The sequence below is a fragment of the Brachypodium distachyon genome, chromosome 3 (assembly GCF_000005505.3).
Source record: "Brachypodium distachyon strain Bd21 chromosome 3, Brachypodium_distachyon_v3.0, whole genome shotgun sequence".
Taxonomy (NCBI): domain Eukaryota; kingdom Viridiplantae; phylum Streptophyta; class Magnoliopsida; order Poales; family Poaceae; genus Brachypodium; species Brachypodium distachyon.
This window is the reverse complement of record NC_016133.3, coordinates 45,772,193-45,795,278: the sequence shown is the minus strand read 5'-3', so window position 1 is coordinate 45,795,278 and position 23,086 is coordinate 45,772,193.

Sequence of the window (23,086 nt, the reverse complement as noted above, 5' to 3'; positions counted from 1 at the left end):
CAAATCTCCTGGGCCATATGGTTTCAACACTGACTTCATTAAAAAATGTTGGCCAATCATCATGTCGTACTAGTGGCCCACGGGGTCCCACTGATACGGGATGCATGGGTCGTGAGTAACAAAGCCCCGCCAGGTTGGCCTCCCGGGAAGGATAGACCTGGGAAGCCCGCCTCAAAGAGACGGTCATTTGCGAAGACAAAGCCAAGGACCGGAACAGGAGAAGCACCCGCTTCGGTGGGTACCTGGGAACTCTGGTCCCGGGAAGTGGAAGGAACGCTACCCCGGCAACTGGTTGGGTGCGCTAGCCGGGAAGGGGCTCCCAGCAACCTGCGCTCAGGCGTGCAAGTGGTACCCGCGGAACAGTGAAGACAGGACGAGACAGCGGCCGCAGTGCATTTAATGCACCGATAGGAGTCACATCGGCAGGGCTAGTCTTGCTCAGCAAGGCTAGAGCGTCCACCCTATAATCAATTTTTGTCTACCTTGTACAGTGGCCTAGGCGTTGCATGGCGCTCAATGTGGATCAACAGTAGAGTAACTCCTGTGGCGATGACACGCGTATAGGAAACGTGTCGCGCTGCATTGTAACATCCCAAAATTTCAAACCTTTACATGAGCATTACATTCATAAGCATCATGCCACAATTGCATATTTGAATTCAAATTTGAATCTCAAAGGGCTTTGGAAACATTTTTGTTTCATTTTAAACCCTAGGGTTTACACCCATTTGAGCTTTGGATCTTCAAACCATTAAGGTTTAAGTATAAAAGGGGTTTATTGCATATATATGCTATCCCATATTTTTTGGATAATTATTTGGAGTTGAAAAAGTATTTTATTTCAATAGGTATATATAGCCCTAAAGGCATTTATAGGGCAAATGTGTTTTTATATATTTTATTTTGAGGGAAAACTACTCCCAAAAGTTGAATCATGGTAGAACATGATTTTACAAATTTTCTGGAATTTATTTGGACCAATTTGGAGTTCAAACTCAAAAGATATCAAAGAAAAGTGAAAAACAGAAAAAAGAAAAGGTCTAAAAGAAAAAAAAGGGGTAACCGGACCAGCCCGGCCACTTTGGGCCGAACCGGCCCAGTCCGACCGCGCCCGACTGCACGCGCGCCGGCCCCGCCCGCCCGGCCGCCCCACGTGCGCACCCGCACCTGCTGACAGGTGGGGCCCACCTGTCAGGGGCTTCTTCCCCGGAAGGAAAGCGGCCGCGCCGCCGCCGCGATTTCCGGCCGCCGTGCCCGCGCGCCCGCCGCCGCAATCTCCTCCTCCGGCCTTCCTTTTTCACGCCCGAGCACGTCTTTATAATCCCCGCGACCCCCCCTCTCCCCCCCCGTTTGACCTCGCTCGCACGCCGCCAGGCCGCCGGAATACCTCGCCGGAGCCGCCCCGCGCCGCCGCGTCTTCTTCGACATAGGCGACGACCCGCGCCGCCCGAGCCCATGCCAACCGCGCCCCCTTCTCCGCCGTGCCGCGCCGCGCCTCCCCGTGACTTCCCCGAGCCGCCCGCGACGCCGGAGCACCCCGCGCCGCCACGCCCATGCCCGCGCCGCCGTCTCCTCCAACTCCGGCAGCCCGCGCCGCCCGGTAAAACCCTAGAACTCCCCTCGTCCGTCCGATCTAGATCGATGGCTAGGATTAGATCATTTATAAGACGAACCGGTACGCACTGTGGAGCGTCCGATCTTTATAAGTTCGATCTAACGGCTCGGATTTATTTATAAACCGAACCGGAACCGTCCAATAATAATGCGCCATGTGGCACCCGAGTTATAAAATGAAAATGTAATTTTATTTCCCCGGAATAATTAAAAGGCACTTTTGCAGAAAAGCCCCTGTAACTTCAAATGATCATAACATTAAATCCGTTTGGCCAAATTTAATGATCCACACCTTTTTGGAATCCTTAGAAAATTTAGAATCTTTTTGCACTGTCCAATTTAAAATTTGAATATTTGAATCACATTCAAATTACAGATTAGGGTTTTATGCCATTTAAATCATAACTAATTATTTAGGAGTCCTTTTTGAATGAAACCAGTGCCCAAATTTTTTTTTTATTGTCCTCTGTCCAATGGGACAGAGAACTAAATATTTTGAATTAAATTGTTTTGCAAGTGCAAATAAAACCTCATTTCAGGGTTTAAACCCTAACCTTTGTTACTAGTTTAAAACCCTAATTGCATGTGCTTTGGATCAGTAGATCACTCAAATAAAATAAACCGAAACTCATGTCACATGATTTGCATTGCATCATGGCTTACATATTCTTTGTTTGTATGGTGTTTTACGTATGTGTATGTTTGCTTGATTGTATAGTTTTCTCGGAGAGCGAACGGTGTGACTGTGAAGAGTGTCTGAATACCAACTACTATCAAGGCAAGTTCACTTTGATCATTATCCCATTATTTTTATTATGCACTAGATTTTCATTAGTTGCATTTTTAGGATTATTATTGTATCTATGCTAGCTATGATCTCTCCTAGTAGTATAGGACACCTTTGCCATTTCCTCACCACCAACTGCCATCGTAGTAGTAAAATGCTATGCTATGATAATAAACGAGGGCGGTATTATTACAATGTGATACTATTGAATTACAAATATAGTTTTCCTAGTGTATGGCAAAACAAGTAATTCAATGAACCGTCCTGGGTGGGCTGCTTTGAGGAATTGGAGATGTATGTGGCGTCAGGTCCATTTCTATGGGTCCATTTCTATGAGTCGTCTCGCCATTTCTATGGGAGCGCCTGCGTTGCAACCGAGGAATGCCACCCGGGGTATCCAGAGACCGGACTAGTTTCCTGTTTAGTAGCTTCCAGTACAACCACATGGTAATATGGGCTCTGCCAGGATGGATGTAAGAAATATGAACCTGGATCCGAGGTGACATCGGTATGTAGCAGTGTAGGTGGGGGCGCGTCCCTCAGGTGGTTTGGGGGAATATGTTCTGAAAATTCCTGTAATCGATGCCGTTGGTACTCTACCCTAAGGACAGCAAGGGATTAACACGTCGATTTTTTGTGGGTAAAGTGTACCACCTCTCGAGAGTGTCAAACTAAGTACTTAGCCGTGTCCCCGGTTATGGACAATTATGAGCAACTAGATATTGGAGCGGTAAGGAAGGTCTCACTCATCCAAATTTCCTAATAAAATGAATAGTTTAACTGGGTAGGAGCATTGATGTTTCTACTCAATGTGCCTAGGTTAATAGGAAGATGGGTGTTTCTACCCCGTGTCCAATAGAATTCAAAGCTATTTATCTAAAAATGATAGGATTTGAATAATGATGCTTTTATGCAAAATAGCCGAACCCCACTTAGCCAAACTATGCATGTACTTGGTAGGTCCTTTATAACTCTAGTGAGTTTGCCAATACATTCAAATGTATTGACCACGTAGTGGCTGCAATTAACAATGCAGGTGGATCCGACGATGAGTGAGATTCGTCGTTTTCTCATGGGTCATGTGCTTACATTCCAACATGCTCTCACCTTGGAGTAGTGTTGCCCTTATGATCTACCCTTTTCCGCTGCAGTATTTTGAAACATTGTTTTATGATGTTGAAACAGTATTTGTTTTATGCTGGCCCCAGAGGTCATGCAAGTTTGTAAGTACAATTTAAGTTCTGGATGATACGCTGTAATAAAATACTTTTGACCTTTGTATCTTGGTATTACATCTTGAACTGTGTGTGCTAGTGAGTCGATCCAGGGACTAGCACAAGTAAGCACAGAGATCGAACCCTAGTAAAGGGGAGGATCGCTTCATGCATGCATCGGCACGTGTGGTATCCCCTTGTTTATAAAAGGAGGACCAATGCCACCGGTAAAAGGGTTCGACCCTAGTTAGTAGTAGCAAGGAGTATTGCTCCTGTTCATAGCAAATTCTCTTAGGAGAACAAATAGCTCCCCCGGGAACCCCTCCCCCCGGGGTAATCTGTAAGAACACACACATTCTCGTGAATACAACTCCAAGCAGGACGTAGGGTGTTACACCTCCGGGTGGCCCGAACCTGGGTAAACTCACGCGTAGACACTTGTGTCCTTCGTCACGTCGGCGATCGCCGGAGCAATCGCCTCGCCCTCCACCGAACCAAGAAAGGGGGTGCTCAGCATCCCCGGTGCCGGGACCCGTGCTTCGACATCTGGCTTGCCAGGTAGGGGGACGTGCAGAGAGCTTCGGGTGACCGCCGGCCTCATCGTCTTCGTCGGCTTCTTCATCAGCGACATCGCCCACGACTAGCTCGCCATGCCACCCAAGAAGGCAGACGAGCCCCGGGTCGACTTGTGCGACACGCTCCACATGCGCACTCGATCCCACGACGCCGCATGTGCCTTGCAGGGCCAAGGGGACCAGGGGTCCCCTTAGCCACAGCAGCAACAACCGTAGCTGCCACCCCCACCTCCTCGGGCGTCGACGGACAACCGTCCGAGGGGGCCTGCGGCGCCTAGTGCCGGAGCCAGCCGCACGGGCAACCTCAACGTCGCACAACCCAGCCAGCGAGCTCACTCGCGGGCTGAGGACGCACAGCGACAGCTGCGCCACGACCACAGCACGTCGCGTGCGACGCCAACGGAGTTTCGGCACTCACATCCGAGGGCACCAGGCAACCGGGCGGAAGGCAGCCGGTCGGAGAACCGACAGCCTCCCGCCCAAACTCCGGCGGAAGCTATCATTGCTGTGCGTGTCATGGTACGCTACGAGCCACCGCAAGGCACGCCAGAGCACGAGGCGTGGAGCGCGGAGCTGGACGCGCTCCTCGCGCTCGCTGCCCAGCAGCCGCAAGGTGAGGGCGGCCCGCCCGGTTCGGGCCGGGGACAGAACCCGGGACGAGAAGACGCGCCCCGCGTCTCGGGGCATGGAGAGCATCCTCCACCATCCGGAGGGCAAGATGACGAGGATCCCGAGGACTACTCAGACTCGTCGCCGACCGTCACTGTCGTACCAGTGGCCCATGGGGTCCCACTGATACGGGATGCGTGGGTCGCCAGTGACGAAGCCCCATCAGGAAGGACTCCCGGGAAGCGACGAGCCCGGGGAAGCCTGCCTCGAGGAAACGACCCCTAGTGAAGCTAAAGCTAAGGGCCGAGTACAAGATGCTCCCGGGAACCCTGGTCCCGGGAAGCCGAAGGAACGCCTCCCGGCAACTTGCCGGTGCGCTAGCCGGGCAAGTGCACCCCAGCAACCCGTGCACAGGCATGCAGGCGGGACCCGCAGAACAGTGAAGACAGGACAAGACGGCGGGCGCAGTACATTTAATGCACCGACAGGAGTCTTATCAGCAGGCCTAGTCTTGCTTAGCAAGGCTAGAGCGGCTACCTTGAGAACCATTTTTTCTACCGTGTACAGTGGACCGGGCGCTACATGGCGTCCAGCGTGGATGAGCAAAAGTGTATTCCATGTAGCTGCATGCATTGGCACCTGTGGTATCCCCTTGTCTATAAAATGAGGGCCAATGCCACCAGTCAAAGGGTTCAGCCCAGTTCAAACCCGAGTGAGTAGAACATAGCATAGCGTTCACCTAAGTAGCCAACCCGGGAACTCCCCGGGTGATCTGTACGCTCTCAAACTTGTGAATACAACTCAAAAAAGGACGTTGAAAGATCGGTATGGTCGACTAGAGGGGGGGGGTGAATAGGCGACTAACAAGTTTTACTTTTTCTTTTCACTTTTATTGGATACAAGCATCAATACATGGGTTCACTAAAACGTCTAAATGATCAACACTCCTAGTATGATGCAACAGCCGAAGCACGAGCACAAGTAATAGATAATTAATTGAAACTTGCTTGATAGCCGAAGCACATGATAAACAATTAAGCTTTGCGAGTAAGTAAAGGGGCAAGAATGATACCACACGGGGAGACGAAGATTTCACCGGAGTTCCACCTATTGGGGTCGGTGTACGTCTCCGTTTGGAGGAGTGCTCTACCACAAAGGTAGAGGCGCTATAAAGGATCACTCTATTCTCCAACTCACCACACCACAAAGGTGGGATGAGCTCTCACAACACCAAAAAGGTGAGGTGAGTTCCACTAGTGGCTTCCTTGAGGGCGAACGCCGAACCCTTACAAACAAGGAGAAGGGCACGACTCCACAACTTAATTGGAGGCTCTTTTCCGAATCCTCAAGCACCTCCTCACAAGATTGGAGGCCTTGAAGAGACACCTTCCGGCTAGGGATCCCAAAACCCAAGAGTAACAAAATCCACAAAGGAAATAAGGGGAATCAACCTTTTGCGTTGGTGAAACCGTAGATCTAGATCTCCTCCTCCAATCCTCAAAGAATCAACAAGGGGGGAGCTCTATGGAGGGAGATATAGCACTTTGAAGCTTTAGAAATGGTGTGGAGAGAGTTGGGCTTCGGATAAGTTCATCCCGAGGTAGGGGATGACTATTTATGGGGGTCTCAAAATCTAACCGTTATGCACTAAGTCTGCCAGGGGAGGAAGTTCCGGTAACCCGGAACTCCGCCCTTGTTCCGGTCCAACCTCCACTAAACACAAATGAATTCCAGTAGCATCACGGAGGTAGGCCGGATGATGGGTGGAAGTTCCGCCCTACCGGACGTAGGCCGGAAGTTCCGGGACTGGAACAGACCTGGCAACACAGTTAGACTTTGGGTGGCTCTCTCTCGCACGGATAGGCGTTATGTGGGTGCAAATATGGTAGTTTGTGTACGTGAAGTTGATTCACCCATTACCTTCCCATGTGGACTCCCTCTTAATAGTACGGAGTTCCTACGACTCAATATAAATAAAAAGCCGCTAAACACCGCTACGCTTCTTTCCTTTTTGAGGACAACGAACCGTCTTGTGCCATATGATCTCAAATCTGAAACACTCGAGCACACGGTTAGTCCACGAGTCATGTTGTCATTAACACCAAAACACTTAGGGATCTAAATGCCCTTTCAATCTCCCCCTTTTGGGGGTTTGATGACAACACAACGATTTGCAATAAGATATAACAATAAAGCTTAAGGCAAAGGAATATAAAATATAGACGGGCTCCCCCTAGATATATGCACCATTTAAATTTGCTTTTGGAATGCAAAGTGCACATACTATAGGATCAATGCTCCCCCTAGATTTTATAAACCAACAACTCAATTGCAAAGGATTAAAGATATTTCAAAGAGAGCTTTACAAAGATATGTAAGGAATTATTCATACAAAATATAGAGCATACCTCCAAGAGGCATATCAAAAGTGAATGAACCCTACATGGACTTATCCAACAATATATATAGACGAATGCTTCCATGAAGCATAATGGGTTAGATAAATCCAAAACTTGAAATCATACCTTTTGCAATGAGATCTTGTGATGGAGCAATTCTTTAAGGGCACATATAAGCAACCTCTCCATACAAGATTAGTAAGACATGATATAGGCATAGAACAAACTTGCATGAAAGCATAGATCATAAAAGCATAGCAAGTCTTAGGTATAGAGCAAAGCACAATGACAACAAATGACTTACGCTATTAAGACTCATGCATATAAAAGTAACCATGTCTCACAAACTATGTCACGAAGGACATACCTTTCTCAAAGAGATCATGTGATGGAGCAAATTCTACAAAGTCAGCATTACAAGCATCTCCGCACATGATTAGTAAGACATGACATAAATATTAAGCACATATGAGATATAGCAAGTCACAATAGGCATAAAGTATATCACAAAGTGATCATTAAGCACAAGACTAGCTATCACATCTCAAGCATAAAGAACATCTCTTACACAAAATGTATCAAAGCATAAGGACCTAGAAAAGGTCACAATTAGTTCAAAGCAATGACACAAAGGCATAAATAAATGTATCGATCAAATCACAAGGACAAAAATAAGTTCACAAGCATCATGAAATGAAATGCAAAAAGAAATGAGCTTGTGACTTAAAAACCCTTGCAAATCCTTTGAAAGTCTAGCAAGCTAAACCTCACAACTCTCCCCTAAACTACTCTAAACCTCTCCCTAAACCTCTCCTAGATTTCTCTAAACCTCTCCCCCTTTGGCATCAAGACACAAAAAAGGGAAGAATGTCCCAAAAAGGAGATCAACCGGAGGCTACGGAGGCTTCATCTTCTTCTTTATCTTGGGGAGAATTTTCTTCATTGGCTTGTTGGAAACAAAATACTTTCTTTGTCTTCCTTTCCGTATTGCGAAACAAATATTTATACTTGCTTGGGGCTCTTTGTGGCATCACAATAACACTATCATCACTATCACCCAAGTCACCTTCATAACCAAACCTTGACTCGACGAGCTTCTTCATCTCTAAAGATCTCTCTCTCTCTTTGCATGGGCCTTGCCCTTGGCTTTGCTTGAGCTAGCACTAGTGAAAGATCAATAGATACGAGGGAATAGACAAGCACACAAACTCCCGGGAACAAAGCTACTCCAAGACTAGATTCTACCAATAGACATTGCAACTTCTCTCCAACCACGTCTAGCATTCCAAAATTAGAACTCTAGAGAATGGGGAATTGAAAAATTATTGGTCTTCATGGTAAAGGAGATGAAGGAAAACGGTTTCCTTGGAATAGATCTTTGGGAGGACCGGAGAACCGGTGGATCCAAGCAAACATGGAACATGTGCTTTTCGGAATAGATGGTTTCAAGGTAAGATTTAGCTTAGGATAAGATGCACACAAAGAGATATAATATGGCAATATACACTCAAATTGCAAGATGCAAATTATAAAACCAATTATGAGTGTTTTTCCATAGATAAACATATAATGACATATTGTCTAGATATGCGATGAATTCCAAATAAGAACCAACTCCTCACATGAGGAGGTGGTGGCTTCAAGTTTGAGTATATATGATCTTGACACCACGAAGATAGATCTTGGGCTCAAGAATCAAACCTCACATTTAAGCACAAAGTAAATAAAACAATTTATGCATAGTAGAATTAGCATTTGCCCATGAATAGAACTATGCTCTTCCTACACTCATGCCTACAACAAAACAAGATAAATGTCAATCGTGGGAAGGTGTGCAAGTTCATCATACCACATTACTTGAATCTTATGATATTTAGCTCAAACCTCACTTCACATAATCTTGCTTCGTCAAGTGGCTTCATGAAAATATCCGCTAGCGTTGCTTGCCGGTGACTACAAATGAGAGCTCAATATATATCACCATGGGCCACGTGCTCTCAAATGAAATGATGACGAATACCAATATGCTTCGTCTTGCTATGTTGCACGAGGTAGTGGGAAATCTTGATAGCACTCTCATTGTCACATAAAAGAGGCACACTCTCAAAAGTGATTCCAAATTCCAATAAGGTTTGCCTCATCCATAACAATGGTGCACAACAACTTGCGGCTTCGACATACTCGGCTTCGGTGGTAGATAGAGACACACAATTTAGCTTTTTAGAAGACCAACACACAACCAAAAAACCTACCAATAAATTGGCAAAGCCCCGGATGTGGACTTCATGAAGCGATCCCCCTTCACCAAGGGTTCGATCTATGTGCTTACTTGTGCTAGTCCCTGGATCGACTCACTAGCACACACAGTTCAAGATGTAATACCAAGATACAAAGGTCAAAAGTACTTTATTACATCATATCATCCAGAACTTAGATTGTACTTACAAACTTGCATGACCTCCTAGGCCAGCATAAACAAATAAAGTTCAAAACCATGATAACAATGTATCATGAAGCTGCAGCAGAAAGGTAGAGTGAAAGGGCCTCATCTACTCCCAAAGGAGAGAGCATGTTGGAATGTAAGCACATGACCCAAAGAAATATCGACGAACCTCACTCTTCGTCAGTTTCACCTGCATTATTAATTGCAGCCACTACGTGGTCAATACATTTGAATGTATTGGCAAACTCACTAGAGTTATAAAGGACCTACCAAGTACATGCATAGTTTGGCTAAGTGGGGTTTGGCTATTTTGCATAAAAGCATCATTACCCTCGTATATTATCATAGCATAACATTTTACTACTACGATGGCAATTGGTGGTGAGGAAATGGCAAAGGTGTCCTATACTACTAGGAGAGATCATAGCTAGCATAGATACAATAATAATCCTAACAATGCAACTAATGAAAATCTAGTGCATAATAAAAATAATGGGATAATGATCAAAGTGAACTTGCCTTGATAGTAGTTGGTATTCAGACACTCTTCACAGTCACACAGTTCGCTCTCCGAGAAAACTATACAATCAAGTAAACATACACATACGTAAAACACCATACAAACAAAGAATATGTATGCCATGATGCAATGCAAATCATGTGACATGAGTTTCGGTTTATTTTATTTGAATGATCTACTGATCCAAAGCACATGCAATTAGGGTTTTAAACTAGTAACAAAGGTTAGGGTTTAAACCCTGAAATGAGGTTTTATTTGCACTAAAGATTCTAAATTTCCTAAGGATTCCAAAAAGTTGTGGATCATTAAATTTGGCCAAATAGATTTAAAGTTATAATCATTTGAAGTTACAGGGGCCTATCTGCAAAAGTGCCCTTTTATTAATTCCGGGGGATTAAAATTACATTTTTATTTTATAAAACCGGGTGCCACGTGTCAGCATCTAATTGGTGCGTACCGGTTCGGTTAAAAATTAAAATGGGATCTAATCTTAGCCCTTGGATCCGGATCGGACGGACGAGGGGAGTTCTAGGGTTTTACCGGGCGGCGCGGGCTGCCAGAGTTGGAGGAGACGGCGGCGCGGGCACGGGCGTGGCGGCGCGGGGTGCTCCGGCGTCGCGGGCGGCTCGGGGGAGTCACGGGGAGGCGCGGCACGGCACGGCGCGCTCGGTGACGGGGTCGGCGCGACTGCGGGAGGGCGGAGGGCTCGCCTAGGACGCGCGAAGACGGCGGCGCGGTCACCGGACTCCGGCGAGGACGAGCGGGCGGCGTCCGGAGGCTGCAGTGCACGGGGGTGAAGACGGAGCGCGTCAACCGAAGCGCACGGAGGAGTAGAGGAAGAGGGAAAAGAAGATGGCGGCGCTTACCCTTATGGTTCACCGGAGAAGGAGGAGAACGGCGACGGCGCGGGCAAAGCTCCGGCGAGAAATTTCTCGAGCCTGGGGGCGCAATAGAGAGGGGAAAGAGGGGGAAGAGAGAGAGGGGCGCGCTGGTTTTATAGGGACGCGGGAACGGAGGCGCGGGAGGCACGGGATGCGGAGAGCACGGCGGTGACGGCGCGCGGCAGCGAAGAAGGAAGGCGGCGCGCGTCGCGGGCGCCTTCCAAACGGGGAAGAAGCCCCTGACAGGTGGGGCCCACCTGTCAGCGGGTGCGGGCACGCGCGTGGGGCGGCCGGGCGGGCAGGGCCGGCGCGTGTCGCGGTCGGGCGCGGTCGGACTGGGCCGGTTCGGGCCAAAGTGGCCGGGCCGGTCCGGTTTACCCCTTTTTTTTCTTTTTGCCTTTTCTTTTTCTGCTTTTCTTATTTCTTTGATATCTTTTGAGTTTGAACTCCAAATTGGTCTAAATAAAAACCAGAAAATTTGTAAAATCATGTCCTGCGATGATACAACTTTTGGGAGTAGTTTCCCCTCAAAATAAAATATATAAAAATACATTTTCCCTATAAATGCCTTTAGGGCTATATATCTATTTGAATAAAATACCTTTTCAACTCCAAATAATTAACCAAAAATTATGGGATAGCTTATATATGCATTAAACCCCTTTTATACATAAACCCTATTGGTTGAAAATCCAAAGCTTAAATGGGTGTAAACAAAGTCTTTTAGAGCCCTTTTGAGATTCAAAATTTGAATTCAAATATGCAATTGTGGCATGATGCTCATGGATCCAATGCACATGTAAAAGTTTGAAATTTTGGGATGTTACACTTCATATCCACTTTGTCTCCCAACCAATCCAACTCCGAATATCAAATAAGCTTGAACTTGATCCTTTAGGATACCATAATCCAAAATTTGAGGTATGAACCAAGTATCAAAAGATTCTTTTGACCGCCACTAAGTGACAATCTCTTGGTGCGGATTGACATCTTGCACAAATACCCACATTCAACATAAAATCCGGTCTAGATGCACAAAGGTAGAATAAAAATCCAAACATAGAACAATATACTTTTTGATCCACATATTACCATTAGGATCGAGATCAAGAGAACTTGATGTTAGCATTGGAGTCCTTGCACTCTTGGCAACATCCATCTTAAATCTCAAGAGCATGTCTTGGGTATATTTAGCTTGATTAATGAGAATTCCTCCTCACAATTGCTTGATTTCAAATCCAAAGCCAAGGAAGAATTCCAATTCAACCATGATAGACATCCCAAACTTATCGGTCGTTAGCTTAGAAAATCATCAATCAAAGCATTGTTAGAATAACCAAATATTGGCATATAAACAAATCACAACCAAAAATCTCTTAGTAGAAATAGTGGAACCAATTAGCCCAATTTCAAACCCACAATCCACTAACAACTCTCTAAGGTGCTCATACCATGCATGTGAAGCTTTCATAAGTCAATAGAGCACCTTATCAAGTTTATAGATGTGGTTAGGAAATTTAGAATTCTCAAATACCGGTGGTTCTTTGACGTACAACAAATCATTTAGTGGACCATAGAGAAATGCACTTTTCACATTCATTTGTTGCAAACTAATGTTATGATGCAATGCATATTCAAGCAAGATACAAAAAGTTTCAAGGCGAATAAGGAAGCGAAAGTTTCACCGTAGTCAATAACCTCGACTTGAGAGAAACCTTGAGCCACCAATATTTCCTTGTTATGAATTACTTGCCCTTGGCATCTTGCTTGTTCTTGAAAATCCATTTAGTCCCAATGACATACTTGCAATTAATCCGTTGGCTTCTCAACCAATGACCACACATCGTTGCGCTCGAAGTTGTTCAATTCTTCATGCATGGCATTAAGCCAATCCGGATCTTTGAGTGCTTCATGTACCTTTTGAGGCATAACACAATAGACAAAAACATGATGTTCACAAAAGTTAACTAATTGTCTATGAGTCGTTACCCTTTTCCTCACGCTTCCTAGGACCTTGTCCAAGGTGTGTTCTTGTTGTTGAAGACGTGAGGCGATCCCCATAGCACGACGATCAAGAGCTTCTTGAGATGTATCTTGAGGCTCAATGGAAGCTTGATCATCTTGAGGATCTTGATCTTGGGCATCCTTTGTGATGAATCACCAACATCTTGAGTTTGATCTTGCCCTTGATCAACTTGGTCATCAACATGAGGGACTTGTTCTTGTTCTTGGTTTGCATGTGGATCTTGTGTAGGTGAGGTCTCCACTTGAGTAGAGCATTGTTCTTCTGTTTCTTCCACACGGGGTTCCTCAATGAGCATAATTTGACATATGCCCATTCTTCGTATGGTTTGTGGAGGAATTTCAACATCTACATCAACAAGATCAACTTGCCCCACATGGGAGCCATTATTCTCATCAAACTCGACGCTACAAGATTCTTCAACAATTCCAATGGATTTGTTGTCGACTCTATAAGCGTGGAAGTAAGAAGCAAAACCAAGCAAATATGCCCTCATAAGTTTAAGTTCACATTTAGCTAAACGAACACCTTTCTTGAGAACGAAACACTTACAACCGAATACCCGAAAGTACTTGAGGTTGGCCTTGTGTCCCGCTAGAATTTCATAAGGAGTCTTGTTCAAGATCTTGTGGAGATAGAGATGGTTGGTTGCATGGCATGCGGTGTTAATTGTTTTGGCCCAAAAATTGTATGGTGAGTCAAACTCCTCCAACAATGTCCTTGCCGCATCCATACAAGTCATATTCTTTCTCTCCACTACACCATTTTGTTGAGGGGTAAGTGCAGCAGAATATAGACGTTTGATACCCTCATCACTCACAAAATTCATCCAAGGTGTAGTTCTTGAACTCGATGCCGTTGTCGCTTATTATAGCCAAAATATTTGAATCATATTGGCGTTGGCCTTCATTGGCAAAGTCAATGATGGTTTGTTGAGTCTTGCTCCTCAACTTGAAGAAATAGACCCATGTGTACCTTCAATGCAAGCACTACAAGCACAATCTTTTAATTTGAAGAGTCCCCAAATAGAACTTGGTTGTATGTAGATGAATAAGGTTTACGCTCAACAACCAAATCCTTGCATGCTCCCGGTCATATAATTTGTAACACCGCTACCAATTATCCATGATGCACCACCGGAAGCAAACACTTACAAGATCAAGTCTTGGTCTTGGGAACCCATTTTTCAATGGATCCCCTTTTGTTAGCAACAAGGGTCTTAGGAACCAAATAGACCATTCAATATATTCATAGGAGAGCCAACATATTTAGCATAAACATGCCCATCATTAGCACGGCAAAGAACATATGAGGGATTAAAATCTCCGGCACTATTATCATAAGTGGCCTTGCCACTCTTCTTGCTCTTAGCCTTCTCCTTAGCCAACTCCCCTTCCTTCACAAAAGAAACGTTAGTTTGGGGAGTAGGTTTGGTCTTCTTCTTGTTGTTGTTGCTGTTGCTTTTGGACTTAGGCAAATACCCAAGCCCTTCCTTTTCAATAGATTCCTTTTGATTGCTCAAAAGGTCATTTAGGTTTTTCTCCCCTTTTCAATTTGGGCCTTCAACCTAATGTTTTCCTCCATAAGAGATACATGCTCACAACAAGGGTTAGTTGAAGCAACATTAACACTAGCAGGACTATTAGAACCCATTTCTTTCACAAGAGAATATTGAAGATGATCACGAGACTCTTTGAGTGTCTTAAGCTCACTCTTCAAGGATTTGTGGTCCTTTTCAAGTTGATCAAAGTCCTCTAGGAGTCTAGCATGGCCATCCTCAATATTATTAATTTTATCCAAATGATCATTAGCAAGCGAAATAGCATGATTATAAGAATCTTTAACTTTAGAAAGCTCCAAAGCAAGAGATTCCTCAATGGCTTCCCTATTTGCTTGCTCTTCTTCCAAAGCTTGGAAGAGCTCCCCAATCTCAATCGCGGCATCACGTTCAAAACCTTCTTTCTCAATGATGATATCTTCTTTCTCCTCAAGAAGAGCATTGGCTTCACCTAATTGTTTCAAGAGGGCTTCAAAATGCCTCTTTGTTTCTCCCTTTAAGCTAGCCATGAACTTACCAAAGCCATTTGCCTCAACCTTGGCCACGTCTTCTTCTTCCACACAATTCATCAAAGATACATTTGATTGCATAATTGTCTTATTGGAAGGAGTTACCGTGTTACCTTTGGCCATGAGGCACTTGTTGGTGTAGCTCTTGTTTTCGTTGGGGGAGTCTAATAAGGATGTTGATGGAGAGTAGGAGGTGAAAATGGCAACGAGGGCCACTCCCACTACCTCGTCATCTTGTCCTTCTTCTTCATCTCCCGACAAGTATTCTTCTTGAGACACCAACAAATTTTGTGGCTTGAAGGTTGAAATAAACTTTGAGTTACTTGGCTTGAAGTTCTTCTTGTTGTCCCAAAACATTTTTGAAGCAAGAGCCATATGCTCATTATAAGCATATTTTATTGCTTCGGGACAACACTCATCTTCCTCTCTCTCTCTTCTTACTCTTCTTCTTCTTGAGGTGACACCTTGGCCTTCAAAGCAAGATTTGTGTCCTTGAGTCCCCGGGCACAAGCAACGGCATTGTCGACGATCTTGATGAGGATCTCCGTAGACAAGAACTCTCCCAACATCTCACAAGGAGACATGGTGTGAAAGTCCGCCCTTAGTCGAATCATTGTCGATGTTGTCTCGTAGTAGGGAAAGATAGCCATGAGGAACTTGCGCTTGATCCATTCATTGTTGATGTCGAAGCTCCCATGTTCCTTCATGGACACGGCGAGAGCCATGACCCTTCGGAATAGAGACTCGGGAGTGTTTTCATCAAGCATGACAAAGTTTTCACTCTCATCTTGAATAGCATCAAAATTGCATTGCTTGACACTTGAATTGCTATCATACAAAGACACAAGATAATTCCAAGCTTCTTTGGCGGTTGTGCACGAATTGATATGAGAAAGATTCTCCACTTGAAGAGACTCTTGTATAATATGCAATGCACTTGCATTGAGTTGATAATCAATATACTCTCTCGGAGTTAAGTTTCGTTGATCATGTGGTTTGTATCCATCCTTAATGATCCTCCATAAATCTATTGAATTTCTACAAATATACAATCTCATAGAAGATAACCAATTAGAAAAGTTAGATGCATTTGACTCTGGTGGAGGGCCTTGAGGGACAAAATGAGGCATGAAAATGGAAGGGGATGCATAAAGATGAGATGATGACACCTCACAATATGACCCCAACCCACCTATTCCTTGGGAATGGTTTGCTCCCACATCACTATTATTGTCCTTAGCTTTTAAAGCTTCGGCATCCACACCCGGTTTGTCCATTTCCTCAACGGGTGAGAATTTGGACAACTCGGAGTTGGTGTAAGATGTAGTGGGAACATTGGCTTTAATGTTCTTGGCCACCATGGATTTAACCTCAATGAGTATGGATGGATTAAGATATCTCAAAAGATTAATCAACACGTCCATACTCACTTTGTTGCCCATAGTAGCTTTGTTTCCAACCACACCACTCACGGCGGCCATACTCTTAAGGCGGTTAAGCCCTATTTAAGAGACGAGGCTCTGATACCAATTGAAATATCAGTATGGTCGACTAGAGGGGGGGTGAATAGGCGACTAACAAGTTTTACTTTTTCTTTCACTTTTATGGGATACAAGCATCAATACATGGGTTCACTAAAACGTCTAAATGATGAACACCCCTAGTATGATGCAATAGCCGAAGCACGAGCACCAGCAATAGATAATCAATTGAAACTTGCTTGATAGCCAAAGCACACGATAAACAATTAAGCTTTGCGAGTAAGTAAAAGGGTAAGAATGATACCACACGGGGAGACAAAGATTTCACCGGAGTTCCACCTATTGGGGTCGGTGTACGTCTCCGTTTGGAGGAGTGCTCTACCACAAAGGTAGAGGCGCCACAAAGGTAGAGTAGCTGTTGAGCCAGCTAAGGTTGCAGCAGTTACAGAATGGAAGGCACCGAATAACGTCGGAGAAGTCCGCAGTTTCCTTGGACTTGCTGGTTACTACCGTAGGTTCATTGAGAACTTCTCCAAGATAGCAAAACCCATGACTGAGCTCTTAAAGAAAGAGAAGAACTTTGCCTGGAATGAGAAATGTGAAGAGAGCTTCCAGGAATTGAAGAAAAGACTAGTGTCTGCACCCATACTTGTTTTGCCTGACCTGCAAGAGGATTTTCAAGTATACTGTGACGCCTCACGTCAAGGATTGGGAGGAGTGTTAATGCAAGGAGGAAGAATTGTAGCGTACGCTTTGCGACAACTGAAAAGCCATGAAGGCAACTACCCCACTCATGATTTAGAATTGGCCTCGGTAGTGCACGCCTTAAAGACTTGGAGACACTACCTGATGGGGAAACACTGTGAGTTGTTTACTGATCACAAGAGTCTGAAGTACATATTCACCCAGAAGGAGTTGAATCTGAGGCAGAGAAGATGGTTAGAGCTGATAAAGGACTATAATCTGAACTTGCAATACCATCAAGGCAAGGCTAATGTAGTGGCCGACGCTTTGAGCCGCAAGGGCTATTTGAATGGACTGACAGCTGGGGAATTACCACCAGAATTGTGTGAACAGTTCAAAGACCTCAGACTAGAAATAGTACCGGAAGGTTATTTAGCCACTTTGGAAGTACAGCCCACATTGCTGGATAAGATTAAAGAAGCACAGAAGGGCGACTCGGAAATAAAGGAAATAAAAGAAAATATGGTTATCGGAAAAGCCAAAGATTTTTGAGAAGACGACCAGGGTACCATATGGTTCGGAAAACACATTTGCGTACCGCAGGATCCGGAAATCAGAAAGTTGATACTACAAGAAGCCCATGACTCACCGTACTCAATCCACCCTGGACACACGAAGATGTACATGGACCTAAAGGAAACATTTTGGTGGTCCGGATTAAAGCGAGACATCGCCGAGTTAATTGCCTTGTGCGATGTGTGCAGTAGAGTTAAAACCGAACACCAGAAGCCAGCAGGATTGCTACGACCGCTGCCTATACCAGACTGGAAATGGGATAAAGTAGGCATGGACTTTATCACCGGTCTACCAAGGACCAAATCAGGGTATGATTCCATTTGGGTAGTGGTTGACCGTTTGACCAAGGTTGCCCACTTCATACCAGTGAAGACCACATACACCAGCGCACAGTTAGCAAAACGCTACATATCCAGAATAGTGTGTTTACACGGAGTACCCAAGGAAATAGTTTCAGACAGAGGTACCCAATTTACCTCAAGATTTTGGGGACAGCTACATGAGTCTCTAGGGACGAGACTAGAGTTTAGCACAGCCTTTCATCCGCAGACGGATGGACAGACCGAGAGAGTAAATCAGATCCTTGAGGATATGTTGAGAGCCTGCGCTCTAAATTATGGATCCAGTTGGGATGACAACCTGTCGTATACAGAATTCTCGTACAACAACAGCTTCCAAGCCAGCATAGGAATGTCACCGTTTGAAGCTTTGTATGGAAGGAAGTGCAGAACACCAGTGTTATGGGATGGTGTAGGAGACCGTAGCCTATTCGGCCCGGATATGATAAAGGATGCCGAGGAAAAGGTTAGACTCATCCGAGACAGGCTGAAGGTAGCTCAGTCAAGACAGAAGAGCTACGCAGATTTCAAACATAGGGAGGTTACCTACGAGATTGAAGGTAGAGCGTACCTCAGAGTTTTGCCAATACGAGGAGTAAAGAGATTTAGAATAAAAGGAAAGTTAGCACCCCGATTTATTGGACCCTTCAAGATCTTGTCACGCCAAGGAGAAGTAGCCTACAAGTTGGATTTACCGGAAGCACTGTCGAATGTCCACAATGTCTTCCATGTGTCGCAACTGAAGAAGTGTCACCCCGAGATGGCTGACACACCACTGAGGGATACAATTCAGCTCGAGGAGGTCCAGCTGCAAAGTGACCTCACTTATGAGGAGAAACCGATCAGGATCTTGGATACAGCTGAGAGATATACCCGATCCAAGACCATCAAGTTTTGTAAAGTTCAGTGGGACCATCACACTGAAGAGGAAGCCACTTGACAGCGCGAAGATGATCTTCGAGAAGACCACCCACACCTCTTTGCTAGCCAAACCGAATCTCGAGGACGAGATTCATCTTAAGGGGGTTAGATCTGTAACATCCCAAAATTCCAAAGCCTTCCATATGCATTGCAGCCATGAGCATCATGCCAAATTTGCATGTTTGAATTCAAATTTGAATCTCAAAAGGCTTTAAAAAGGTTTTTATTTCATTTTAAACCCTAGGGTTTCACCCATTTGAGCTTTGGATCTTAAAACCAATAGGGTTTATCTATAAATGGGGTTTATTGCATAAATAAGCTATCCCATAATTTTTGGATAATTATTTGTAGTTGAAAAACAATTTTATTTAAATAGTTATACAGCCCTAAAGGCATTTATAGGGCAAATGTATTTTTATATATTTTATTTTGAGGGGAAATTACTCACAAAAGTTGAATCATGATAAAACATCATTTTACAAATTTTCTGGAATTTATTTGGACCAATTTGGAGTTCAAAATCAAAAGATATCAAAGAAATCAGAAAAAGGAAAAAGAAAAAGAAAAAAAAACCGGACCGGCCCGGCCAAATGGGCCGAACCGGCCCAGCTTCGCCCGCACGTGCGCGCCCAAGGCTGACAGGCGGGGCCCGCCTGTCAGATCCATCGTCTCCGATGGAAAGCACGCGCGAATCACGCCGCGCGTCCGCGCCGCCGATCCCGCGTGCCATCTCCGCCGCGCCGTCGCCTCCGTGCTCCCCGTGACTTGCCGCCCGCGTCCCTTAAAACCCCTAGGCCTGCGCATCCTTTTCCCCCTTCACTCTTCGTTGATTACGCGGCCATGCTGCCCCGACTTCACGCCGGAGTTCGCCACTGCCGCCGCCGTTCCGAGCTCGTCGCCGACTGTACGGTACGCCATAGACGACCGGACCTCACCCCTCTCTTTCCTCTCTTCCTCGCGTATCTTTTGACGCACTCCGCTTCCCTGTTTGATGCTCCGCAGCCCGAGAACGCCGACGACCGAAGCTCCGCCGCCCGCCGCTGCATCTCCGTCGTCCTAGGCGACAACCCCGCCGTCCCCGAGCCTCGCCGACCCCGTCCCCGTCTCCGCGTCGACGAGCCGCACCTCCCGCGCGCTTCCCCGACCCGAAATCTCGCCGGAACCGCCCGCCGCCGCGTCCCCACGCTCACCAGAGTTCCGCCGGAACCCTCGCACCGCCGGTAAGCCCCCATGCTCGATCTCGGCCGCCCATTCTTCATCCACGGCTAGGATTAGATCCTATTAATTCCTTTAAGTGAACCGGTACGCACCAATAGGGACATGACACGTGGCACTTTAATAGAAAAAGCAAAATATAATTTTAATCCCGGAATTGATTTAAATGGAACTTTTGCAGAAAAGCCCATGTAACTTCGAATGCTTATAACTTTTAAACCCTTTGGCCAAATTTGACAAATTTAACCTTTCTGGAAAGCTCTTGACCTGTACAATCTTGCCCAAAAATTTGTTTTATTATCCTCTATCCATTGGGACAGAGAAATAAATATTTTAAATTAAATTATTTGGATGAAGCCAATGGAACTATAATTTAGGGTTTTAATCAATTGTTTTTGCCTTTTTGTTTAAAACCCTAATGCATTTGTTTTAATTACCAATGCTTAGGATCAGTTGATCACCCAAATAAAATAAACCAAATCATGTCGCATGTTTTGCATTGCATCATGGGATATATCTTCTTTTGATGGTATTGTGTGTTTATGTATGCATTGTTTGTATTTGATTAGTTTTCTCGAAGAGCGAACTGTGTGATTGCGAAGAGTGTTTGAATACCAACTGCTATCAAGGCAAGTTCACTTTGACCATCATCCTATTATTTTATTATGCACTAGAATTTATTAGTTGCATTGTTAGGATTATTATTGTACCTATGCTAGCTATGATTCTCCTAGTAGTATAGGGTACCCTTGCCATGTCCTCACCACCAATTGCCATCGTAATAGTAAAATACTATGCTATGTTAGTATACAAGGGATGGTATTATTACAATGTGATATTATTGAATTAAAGTATGGTTTTCCTAGTGTATGGCAAAACAAGTAATTCAATGAACCGTCCTGGGTGAGCTGCTTTGAGTATTTGAGATGTATGCGACGTCAAGTCCATTTCTATGAGTCATCTCGCCATTTCTATGGGAGCGCCTGAGTCGCAAATGAGCATGGGTGTTTCTACCCCATGTCCAATAGAATTAAAACTATTTGTTTAAAAATGATACGATTGAACAATGATGCTTTTAAGCAAATTGCAAAACCCCTCATAGCCAAATTATGCATGTACTTGGTAGGTCCTTTATAACTCTGGTGAACTTGCCAATACATTCAAATGTATTGACCACGTAGTGGCTGCAATTAACAATGCAGGTGGATCAGAGGATGAGTGAGGTTCGTCGTTATGTTGTGGGTCATGTGCTTACATTCCAACATGGTCTCACCTTGGAGTAGTTGTGGCCTTTATGTTCTACCCTTTTCCGCTGCAGTTTTGAAAACAATGTTTTATCATGTTGAAACAGTATTTGTTTATGCTAGCCCAAGGGGTCATGCGATGTAATAAAGTACTTTTGACCTTTGTTTCTATATATTTCATTCTGAAACTGTGTGTGCTAGTGAGTCGATCCAGGGACTAGCACAGTAAGCACAGAGATCGAACCCTGTACGGGGGCGGTCGCTTCAGATGGTATCAGAGCAATGTGTTGCCTGTAGGAACGTGACCCTAGCTTAGAATAGGATAAGACCAAACCTTAGGATTATTTCTTATCCCTATCTGGTCTATATACATACATATATTTTACTCCTTATCCCTATTCATCTAAATCATTGCATTCATATTTTACACATGCATGACATGTTTGTTGATTTATTCTACGTACACACCAAATACTATGCCTTATACCACATATGCATGTTTCTTTTATTATACCACATATGCATGTTTATTTTATTATACCACAGATGCATATTTGTTTTATTATACCATCCACCACTATAAACAGGTTGCCATGTTATTCACATATTATTATGCATCCAATTTTATTTTGCAATTCCACCATTTATATTAATTTTTATCACTTTATTCCCACTCTACTACATTTACTTTATTTATTTTTCATCATACATCCGACCATTTGATCATGTCACTGATACTCCCTTATCTTCCTTCTTTATTTTCTATAGATGGGAAGCCCAACACCTTTTGGCAACGTACGCCGTTTACCCGAGTCTACTACCCCTCCACGGACGACGACACGTTGTTCAGTGCCCCTTTGGCAGCACTGTGTGCGTCTCTTGACCTGCCACTACCCAGGTTCAGAGGCCGAGTCAAGCCCGCCGTGCCAAAAGGATGGCAGCCACGATGGGAGATTGAGGCGAAGATCCGCGGGCGTGAGATCGCGCCTGCCACTCCGGATATCACCTTCATCGCCCGCTACCCCACCTTCGAGCAAGGCCTTCAGTTCGCCATGCAGTGCGCCTTCACGCAGGTGTGCTGGGACTATCGGCATGAGTTTATTGAGACCTCCCCCTTCCGTCTCTTTGGAAGGCGGAACCACACATGCCAGGCCGTGCCAGCAGCCGACGACCAGGAGGTGTCCGAGGTGGCCGCCCAGTTTGAGAGCATGGAGAAGAACACCGAGAATCTAAAGACCTGCCTCGGTGAGGAGATGACCACAACGATGGTGAGAAGCTAGTCGGTCATCTACTGGAGGAGAAGACCCAATGGCAGGAGGATAAGGCATTGCTGCAGAACACTATCCTCAACATGGGAGACACCATTGACCAGCTGAAGTATGAGAGGGACCTGGCTCGCTACTACTGCGAGCAGTTCAAGGACTTCATTGAAGCCGCCGCCGCAGCCGCCGCCGAGCCAGCACCCGTAGCCGCACCAGCTGCCGCACCGGCGCCA